The sequence below is a fragment of the Olea europaea genome, chromosome 7, assembly GCF_002742605.1.
Source record: "Olea europaea var. sylvestris chromosome 7, O_europaea_v1, whole genome shotgun sequence".
NCBI lineage: Eukaryota > Viridiplantae > Streptophyta > Magnoliopsida > Lamiales > Oleaceae > Olea > Olea europaea.
This window is the reverse complement of record NC_036243.1, coordinates 12,136,048-12,145,547: the sequence shown is the minus strand read 5'-3', so window position 1 is coordinate 12,145,547 and position 9,500 is coordinate 12,136,048.

Genomic DNA, 9,500 nt, shown 5'->3' with positions numbered 1-9,500 from the left:
GGCAGCTAAAAAGAAGGAACATAAGTTCAAAGGCCTACCACGCGCCAATTCATGCGCTATGGGTAAGTAGCTCATAGAAGGTTTCATACTTGGCACGCAAAGAATATATTTACAGAGCCAAATCTAAAGAAAGACCACACCCTCAGCATGGGAAGATTCAGCGCTTGAGTGATTATAAAAGCCTTGCAGGCTTGAATAGGACTCAGTAAGTTTTTTGTCAAATTTCGGGGCAACATTGGAAATCAAAATGCCAGGAAAGATGGTATTGCCCAAAGGTGGAAAATTTACTAGGGCTCCAACATCCCTTAAAGTAATAGACATGGGACCAAGAGGGAAAACGAAGGTGTTATACTCAGAAGACCAAAAACTTAAAGCAATAGGAAAAAGCACTGGGTCAAAAATTGGGGGTTGAAGAGAAATTTCTAATAAATCTGAAATCCTAGCACGATCAAAAATCGCCTTGGTAGGGCCATGACTCACAAAACGTGCATGCCATTTACGAAAAATAACATCAGCATTGGGCTAAGTGCGAATACCTTTTTCGCGAATCGGCCTCAATGGCAAAGAGTTCAGGAACGGAGGACCTTGAGTGCAAGGGAACAGCTGGCCCACCGCCACTTGTCCGACGGCTTCGGCATTATTGAACGATGGACCCAAATAGAATTCATTGAGGTCAGAACTAGCATGTGCAAGGAAGTTTTGATTTACATATGGCCTAGTAAGGATTTTCTGGAAATTTTCAAAACTAAAAGAATCATCAGATTGAGTTTGTGAAATCGCTATTGGAAACAAAGTACAGTTTTGATAAGGTTTGCCTGAGAAACGTAGCCGAGAAGTAAGAAGATGAACAGTAAAATAGCGAGGAAGAAGTGCGAAATATAGAGACGTGGTTTAGTGGTGCGATGAAATGGCGTGTCCTTTTGGTTTATAAGGGTTTGTAACGTTGCACATTTTTCAGATTGTAGAAGGAAATAATGATTGAAATTCTTGAAAATTTCAAATATTGCTTGAAAATACAAAGTGAATATAGTAAAGATTAATAATTAGTATTAATTCTGCCATATTGGGGGGTAATTGTTGATACACTAAAAGTGCAGCCCAAATCAAATAGCTCAAAGAGTGAAGCCCAATTGGGGAATCCAGGATAAAGGACCAAACAGGATTATTGATGAATGCGGTGGAAATCCACGAACACGGTAACATCATTGTACAAACTTGCAAGACGCCCAGAATCTGAACAAATAAAATACCTTACGATCGCCCAAAGCGATGACCCCGTTCTCGCCCAAACTTTCGAATTGCCCAAGATCTTAGCAAGCATAAAATATTATGGTTATCCAAAATAGCAATTGTTGAAGCGGTTATTGAGTGATCTTATCACATTCCACGATTCAAGGAGTCCAGTTGAAGGCGGTTGAAAGACAAAGAGTAATGGCAACAGTTAGAGACGGTAGTTTCACGACAAGTTAACCACCATAAAGAAAGTGGGTAGTTATACAGCAATCAGACAGTTTCCAAACGGTTTGTCATGAAGAAATAATCAAGGGAATATAAAAGGAAGAGAATACATAGAGAAAATGACCTCGAATCAAATACTCTCAAACAGAGAATATGAAATTTCAATTTCTTAGTTTAAACTTAAATATTTCTTTTAGTACTCGTGTGCTTGCACCCCTTGAAGGCATTCTGTTTAGTTCCAATTGTAAATCATCGCCAATAAAACACCCCTTTTTAGGACTTTGTCTCAAGAGGTCTGTTCCTTACACAATCGCTTGATTTATTCTTAATTGTTAGAGACTACCCGCGCGAAACACATACTAAACAGGGATGTATTTTGTAAATTTCCCTAAAGTTAATATATCAATATCTTATGTCCCCATATATTGTGTCATTTAAGAATTATGCTACAAGAGCACAGAAAATTATTTACGGACACGTGTGTCGACGGATTTTTGTGCGATTGCAACGCCTACAAACTCTCATGACGGCCTAATTAATATTATTAATTATATTCATACAGAGAAACATGAAAGATTGATATGTAAAATTAATAAAATATCTTGGGTGCATGAATTATATAAAATCGGAGCATTAATTCTACATAAATTCTAGGGGTTGTAAAAAAGTTACATAGACATGAAATCTCTATCACTTTCATATACATAACATTCTACATGCTGTAAATTATGCTCCTAATGCATTTTGATATAGAGTCCGTTTGGTACGAATTAAAATCTAATTAATCTAGATCAAAGTCAAGCAATCAATATTAATCACATTTTTCGTGGGTTTCACAACTTTTCAACCACACATTTTTAAAACTTCTATCACAATTTACTAAAAAATCTAATTTTAATCCATATCAATCGCCATCATAATAATCAGGGGCAAAGTCAAATTTTGTCTTGTGAGGTGAGAAATTAAATACATTTTTTATTTTTTTGCAACAACATAACATTAATGAAAATAAGTTGAGAGTATTTTTAAAATCCATGAAGATTTTTTTTTTTCTTTTTTTTAAGGATGGAAATTAGAATTTTCTTGTGTAGAATGTCGTTAAAGCAAAATTAAGAACATTATGGGCGCCTTCAGGACACTCGACTGAAACTTAGACACTCCAAGGATGGTAGGCCTTAGTAATTTGCATTCGAGTGTCATTTTTGACCTTACCTGACGCCATAAGAATGGTTTTTAATAATGCAGATTACGAATTACATACTTCACCTACTCTCATATAACACTAGGCAATACAAACCCCAAATCCAAGTACAACTCGATAATTACAGTACAATTTTTCCAGTCATGAGATTTGAGTGAAAAAATGAGAGGAAAAAAGTAAAGGAAAAAGGATAGAAAATCAAACATAAATACTAAAACATTTAATTTCAAATATGAAAAATTCATTCTTAATTAAACAATAGAGATTGATTAGAGGAGGATATGGATGTCAACGAGCTGAGCCGTATAGAGTTGGCTCGCGAGCCGAAACTCGAAGTTCGAGCTTGACTCGAGTAAAAATAACTTGGGCTTTTTTTAGCCCAAGCTAAAAGCTCGGCCAAAAAATTACGCTCAACCCGAACTTTTGGCTATGGCCTTAGCAAGTCGAGCGGGCTCGCTTTTTTTTTTTTTTTAAATAAAAATTTCTTGACAATTCTAACATTTTTTTAAAGAATTTAACTCATATTGATAGCCAACACTACAAATTAAAATTGATATGAAACTCAAAAATCTAACTCATATTTATAAGCAAAAATATAACCGTTTTAACTAATTTTGAATTTTGAATTTCAAATTTCATCTGCCGTAATTGTTACCTTAAGACGAGCAACACATTGCTGCCTTGTCTTTTTCATTCGAATTTTTTTAACGTTGCTTTTTGGCAGTTTTTTTGTCCTAAGGCTCGATTTGTTATGAGATGAGCCACATGGGCTGGCTTGGGCTCAAGCCAACTCTCTAAAATGGGGCTTGGTTCCTCCTAGCCACGAGCTGGGCCGACCCGAACTTTTACCGGGCAGAAGTATGGGCCTTTCGAACCGACGAGCCAAATTTACACCCTAGAAAAGGGTTTACTTGAGATTGAAATGGTGGTTGTTTATTGAAGAATAGAATAAATTGTAGTCTACAAACACACGATCAAACTCAAGAGTAAAGGGCAATTGCAGAATTTTTGAAAAAGAAAAAAAAAATAAAATTGTGTTGCTCACTTGATCCCACATGACCTCGCGTAGGTCCACCCATGATAGTAGTTATTATAATTTACCATTATAGTTCATTGATAAAAGAAGGTTGTCCTAGAATCTAGCTTCGAGCTCAACTTGTAGTGCAAAATGGTTTGCGTTATACAATATAACATTTGGTTATTGAATAAAGAAGGAAAGTAATGAGATTCTTGATATAAATGAGAGAATAAATATTCTTAAAGAGAGAACTTCGTTCTTTAGTCAAATCACTCACTTGTTTATTTCTCAAGTTTATATATATACGGAAATAATTTCTTAAACACCGGTGCTTAGCTTATACTAAATATCGATGATATAACATACTATTTAATTAGTGAATAAGTTAATGGTATGTCCCATGTATTTAATGATTTACCAATTAAATGGTATGCCATGTCACCACCGATGCTTAGAAGATCATTCATATCTATATATATATATATATGTTTCAAAATATGAATCAACACCAAGAAATTCAATATTTTAAGTTTTTTTTTTTTCTAAAATAATGTTTCATTAGTCTTATTACAATAATTAATAATCTCAAATGACGCCTAATATAACCAATTTCTTTGTCTCGTTGAAATCAATACATTTGTTTGTAAATGATCTAATAATTGTATCAAATTTTCTATGTGTAACAATATAATGTAAATAATAATATTCGATGATGGGATTGCATCTAATTAGCTAGTTAGTGAGGCAATAGCTTACCAAGACAATGATCAATAGCTATTTCAAGTCTTCAAAAGGATAATCATTTTGATTGGAATTGAGACACGGTCCACACTCCTATAGAAGACTACAGTAGAAAATTTTCCGTCATGGACGAAAAGTGCAATTCACATAATCAACTTTCAATTTATCGAACAAGAAGACTTGATGTGTCGTTTGATTGCTCAAAATGCCTATTCAAAAGTGTTAGATTTCTATTGTAGTAGCAATTCTCTAGACAAAGGAATTAATATAAAAGAGTTGTGAAAGTTAAGAGATCTTTTGGAGTTGGTAATATAGTCATTGAAGGAGGTCAAGATGTCCAAGAACATCACCTATGATCAAGGGAATATAATTAGAAGTTTAAAGAGTGTCAAAGAGCCATACAAGTTATGTTCCATATTCTCAGTCGTAACTTGCAATGTATTTTTCACATAGAAAACATTGGAATTTGGACAGGGCTACAACTAGAAGAGTTAGCTTTCAACCTATTTTGAATCACCTTAATCAGACATCAGGAGAGAAAGTTGTGATGAAAATACTGACAAGTACTCATCTGTTGTTCTCCTATCGTTGGCTCCTATCTTGAGCGACATAAACCTTGTTGTTAGCTCCTCGCTCAAGTGATAGACTTACGTGCAAAATACCCTAGTTCGCGTTTTTGAAGAATTTTACACGGCCCAAACTACCTGAACACCTTCAATTATAAGTATCCAAACCCTAGCACGAATTTTGTGTGGTTGTTCATCGTGCCTCTTCTTCATAATACATTCATTTGAAAATCCAAGAACTCGTTCATGCATTGAATCAATCATTTTATTCTTGAGATCCTACAACCACGTATTAGGGAAAACATCAAAGTTGTTGAATCCAAAACACCTATTTCCTTAATACAATAAGGAAGGAACTTTCTCAATTGAATTTTAGAGGCTGTTGGAGATTGAGAGAGGTTAGACTACCAGAGTAGGAAGATTACTAGAATGGGAGATTCTTAGAGTTCCACTTGAAAGAGACAATTGCAGAAGATCAAGAAACTGGTGGAGTCAACAGATCATGGAGAGTACATGAAGTAGATTAGGAAGTTTAGTGGAGTTGGCTAGACAACATCTGATTGTAAATCCATATTGTCTATAGTGAAGGTAACTGACTTGGTTCCAAAGTTTTTACCCTATCGGGTTTCTCCATCAACAATAATGATATTGTTTATTGCTTTGATTATTGACTCTGGCATTCAAACATATGACAAATTGAACTTGTATGTTTAACCATCTAAAAACTATTAAAAAGTGACTTGTTGCTTTTAGTAAAGTAATTCTACACGTAGGGTCAAACTAATCATAATCTAGAATATTCTAACAGTATCTATAGACTGTCAAGTGGTATCTAAAACTTTTCAGAAATACATCATTAGCATACATAACAATATGAGAATTAAAGATACAAAATGCAAAATGGTGTCATTTTCACAAATGGGCGTTTAGGATGCAATAATTCACACAAGGCACTTTCATATACATCAAGAAAACTAATTATGGCTCTACCTTTGGCTAGTGGCTGTGTTTCAAAATATTGTATAGAATCCTTATAGCAAACTAGGATATTTTTCCATATGGGTGGGACATCAACATTATTAATTCAATCATTGTGCATTGAATATTTGAATATATTTTGACTTATTATTAGTAAAAAAAAAAAAAAGATGCATATAAAAAAAAAAAAAAAAACCCAAACATTGTGCATTGAATATTTAAAATATATTTTGACTTATTATTAGTAAAACAAAAAAGATGCATATATAACAAAAACCCAAAAAACAAGAAAAAAGCAAGTGGGATACAATAAAAAATAAAAAAAGGACCAATGGAAACAAAATACAAAAAGCCAAAATTTAATTCTACAGGATGACTTAGAGCATGTTTGCTAAGCTTAAAAAATTTACTAGTTAGTAAGTTTAAAAATGAATAACCAAGTAAATTACTTTTTCTGTAGTAAGGTAAGAGCAAATTCAGCAATAATGATTTTTTAAATTAAAATAAGACGACTAAGTTATCTAGTTATGCTTAATGATAAAAGTAGATTATACTTATTTTCAAGCTTAGCCAAACATTCTACCAGTTTGATCCATCAAACATATTTGATACTTGGAAAAATCTATCTCAAATAAACACTATAAATCAATAATGGAGATTTTTTCTCAACCTCCCTTGATGGTTCAGTATCCCACAATGGACCAACGAGTCACTGATTTTCTAAATCTGCAAGTTGTCTCAGAAGTAATTGTGCTCATCATCCACTTAATTTTCTTGCAAACCACAACTTCTAAAGATTTCTGCAAATGGGCACTTTTTTTTTTTTGTTGGCTGAAAACTTATCTGATTAAGTAGCTGTGGGACTCTATTGAAAGATATGAACAAACATCCAATCTCATCTTTATAACATGATTTTATTCCTATCGTGTCAAGAATATTAGGCTGTGAGTGTTATATTGTGATCATTGTATTGTCTGAACAAAAAGCAAAACGTAGAAATAAAAAATGAATCACCACAAGATTAACGATGTACACACAAAAGGGTACATATCAACACAGCCTGCTTTGAAGCCACTGCAATTTGCTCATAGACAGTAGACCATTCATCATAATCCGGAAAAATGTTCTATCACTTACTGACAAATTTCTGGATGGACATGTTGCGTGAATTCACTATTTTTGTCGCATTCTTGAGAAGATAAAATAATGTTATTTATTTGTAAAATACGTATGCGTTAAGAAGTTGTGTACTGAAATATCAAAAACGTAGATGAGCGTGCAAGAACACAAGATGTGGAACCTTTTAGCTCACAATGCAGTTATTTTATAGTTCGAATAAACTATCTGCTGGGAATTTGCGCCTATTGTCAAATTCAACTTAGGAGTCCTTAAGAAAAATATCAATAGTAATAGAGAACACCAACTTAAAGGGTTAAGTGAACTTAAAAATGGGGGGGAAATAGGGGAAAATGTTGAATATTTATGAAACTTAAACTTTATAAAGTTTCATGAATTATCAAGATTTCTATGCCAAATCACCAAGAGAATCGATTAATGCAGAACTTTCATTGATCTATTGTTTTGAATCTTGAAGATCAACTTACAATCTCTTTAATCTTGATTGCTTCAATCATTCTTCTTGATTGTGAATTTTGAATCTCTCTTTAAAATATTTTTTCTTGTATTCTTGTACTGATTGGATGACACAAAAAATGAGAATCACATATGAATTGAGACTATAAACCTATATATAGTTTTATCGTATTTCGTCCATCATGAAATACAATCTTAATGGATTCGACCTCTACACATAATTAGACTTACATTTTAATTAGACGTCCAAAATCTAATAAATTTAATCACTTTGAATGAGCTTAACTTTAAGATAACTTTTATATATAATTAATTACATATATAGGCCCGCATGACAAACTAATAATTTCCCAATAGAAAATTCACGAGCGGTAAATTATGAAAATTTCTAGAATCATTAGTAACTCTCTCACCCAGAACCCTAACTACACCTAATATAATATATACTAGGAGATTAACCATCCATTTGGAAGGATCGACTTTTGCTTTTGCTTCATTAGATGAGATTCATGATGAAGTCATCTTGGATTAATTTCTTTAAGAGTTCTTTTAACAAGACAAAGCACTTATAAAAAAATATTTAAACATATTTAAAAGTAATTTTTATTTTCAAAAAATAGCTTTTGACTTTTGTCCCTACCAAATGAGCCCTAAATGAAAGTGCTCAAACTAAAATTTTGATTATATTCAACAAGATTACAAATAATTCACAAGTCCAACGCCAAGATAATCTACAATTGTCTTACAATTTAGGATGGAAAAAATTGACAAGGAGACTCGAATTTATCAGTGCTTTAAAAGAAAATACTTAATTCTCATTAGATGTATATGCCCGTATCATGTGCCACGTACAATCTTATGTTGCCATATCTTTTCTATATTTCAATAAAAATATTCGTATCTCATCATTTTACCCATTATAGCCTACAAATTTCAATCTTGTCATGAAAACCCACAAGAAATTGTAGCATAATTTTCCAGAAGAATAGGCAATCCAACGAATAGGGACAATTCCCCTAAATTGACGGTCATGGTATTGCACAAGTACCTTTTAAGTACAACCACATGAATAAGTATTTATCTTATGTAATTTAAGCCCCGTTTGGCCCTCATTTTTATTTCCAAATTTTAATGTTTGTAACAGTTTTTTTTTTAAATGTGTAGTTGAAAAAAAAATGATTTTTTTTTTATGTGTAATATATTTTATGAAAGGCTGTGTGGTTGAAAATGAGAGGGGAAAAATGTAAGAGAATGGGGACCAAACGGGGACAGTTTGATAGACTGGAAAAGTGTTGGTGCATGATAGATATCTCTTCCCTTAACACACCCGACAACACACCTACTGATTGGCTCATTGTCACGTAAACTAGTCGATTTTCCAAGCAAACATTATCAACACGAACAAGAACACTATTGAGACAACCAAAATGTTTGTTCATGCCAATTTTTGTGACAAAAGCAGTGCCTGTTTGCTTTAACTAACCAAACATCTTTAGCATCCACATCCCTAGTGGATGAAGAAGTTGCGACAAGTGCAAATGCTCATGTGACAATGGGTCCAATTTACTACTCATTATTCAAATGCAGCACCATAATTGTATCATACCAAATGCGTTGCACAGAAGATGATTTCTTTTAAAAAATATATACAACACGAAACAAACAAAAAACAGTCATTATACATCAGAGAAATTGGTGCAAAAAGACAGTTATTTTATATTTTCAGAAGAAAAAGTGTTAACAAAAGTAAGGAGAGATGATTCGTGAAGGTGTTAGCAGGTGATGTACTTATCCATTCTTAACCAATCTGTTGACATTTGTTGATCTCATTATGAAGACATATCTTGACATGTATCATTGGGTTTGGAGCATGTTTGGATATTAAAATAAGTAACTTATTTACTTTTAATTACACTTTTTAAGCTTCGAATCATAACTCGAATTT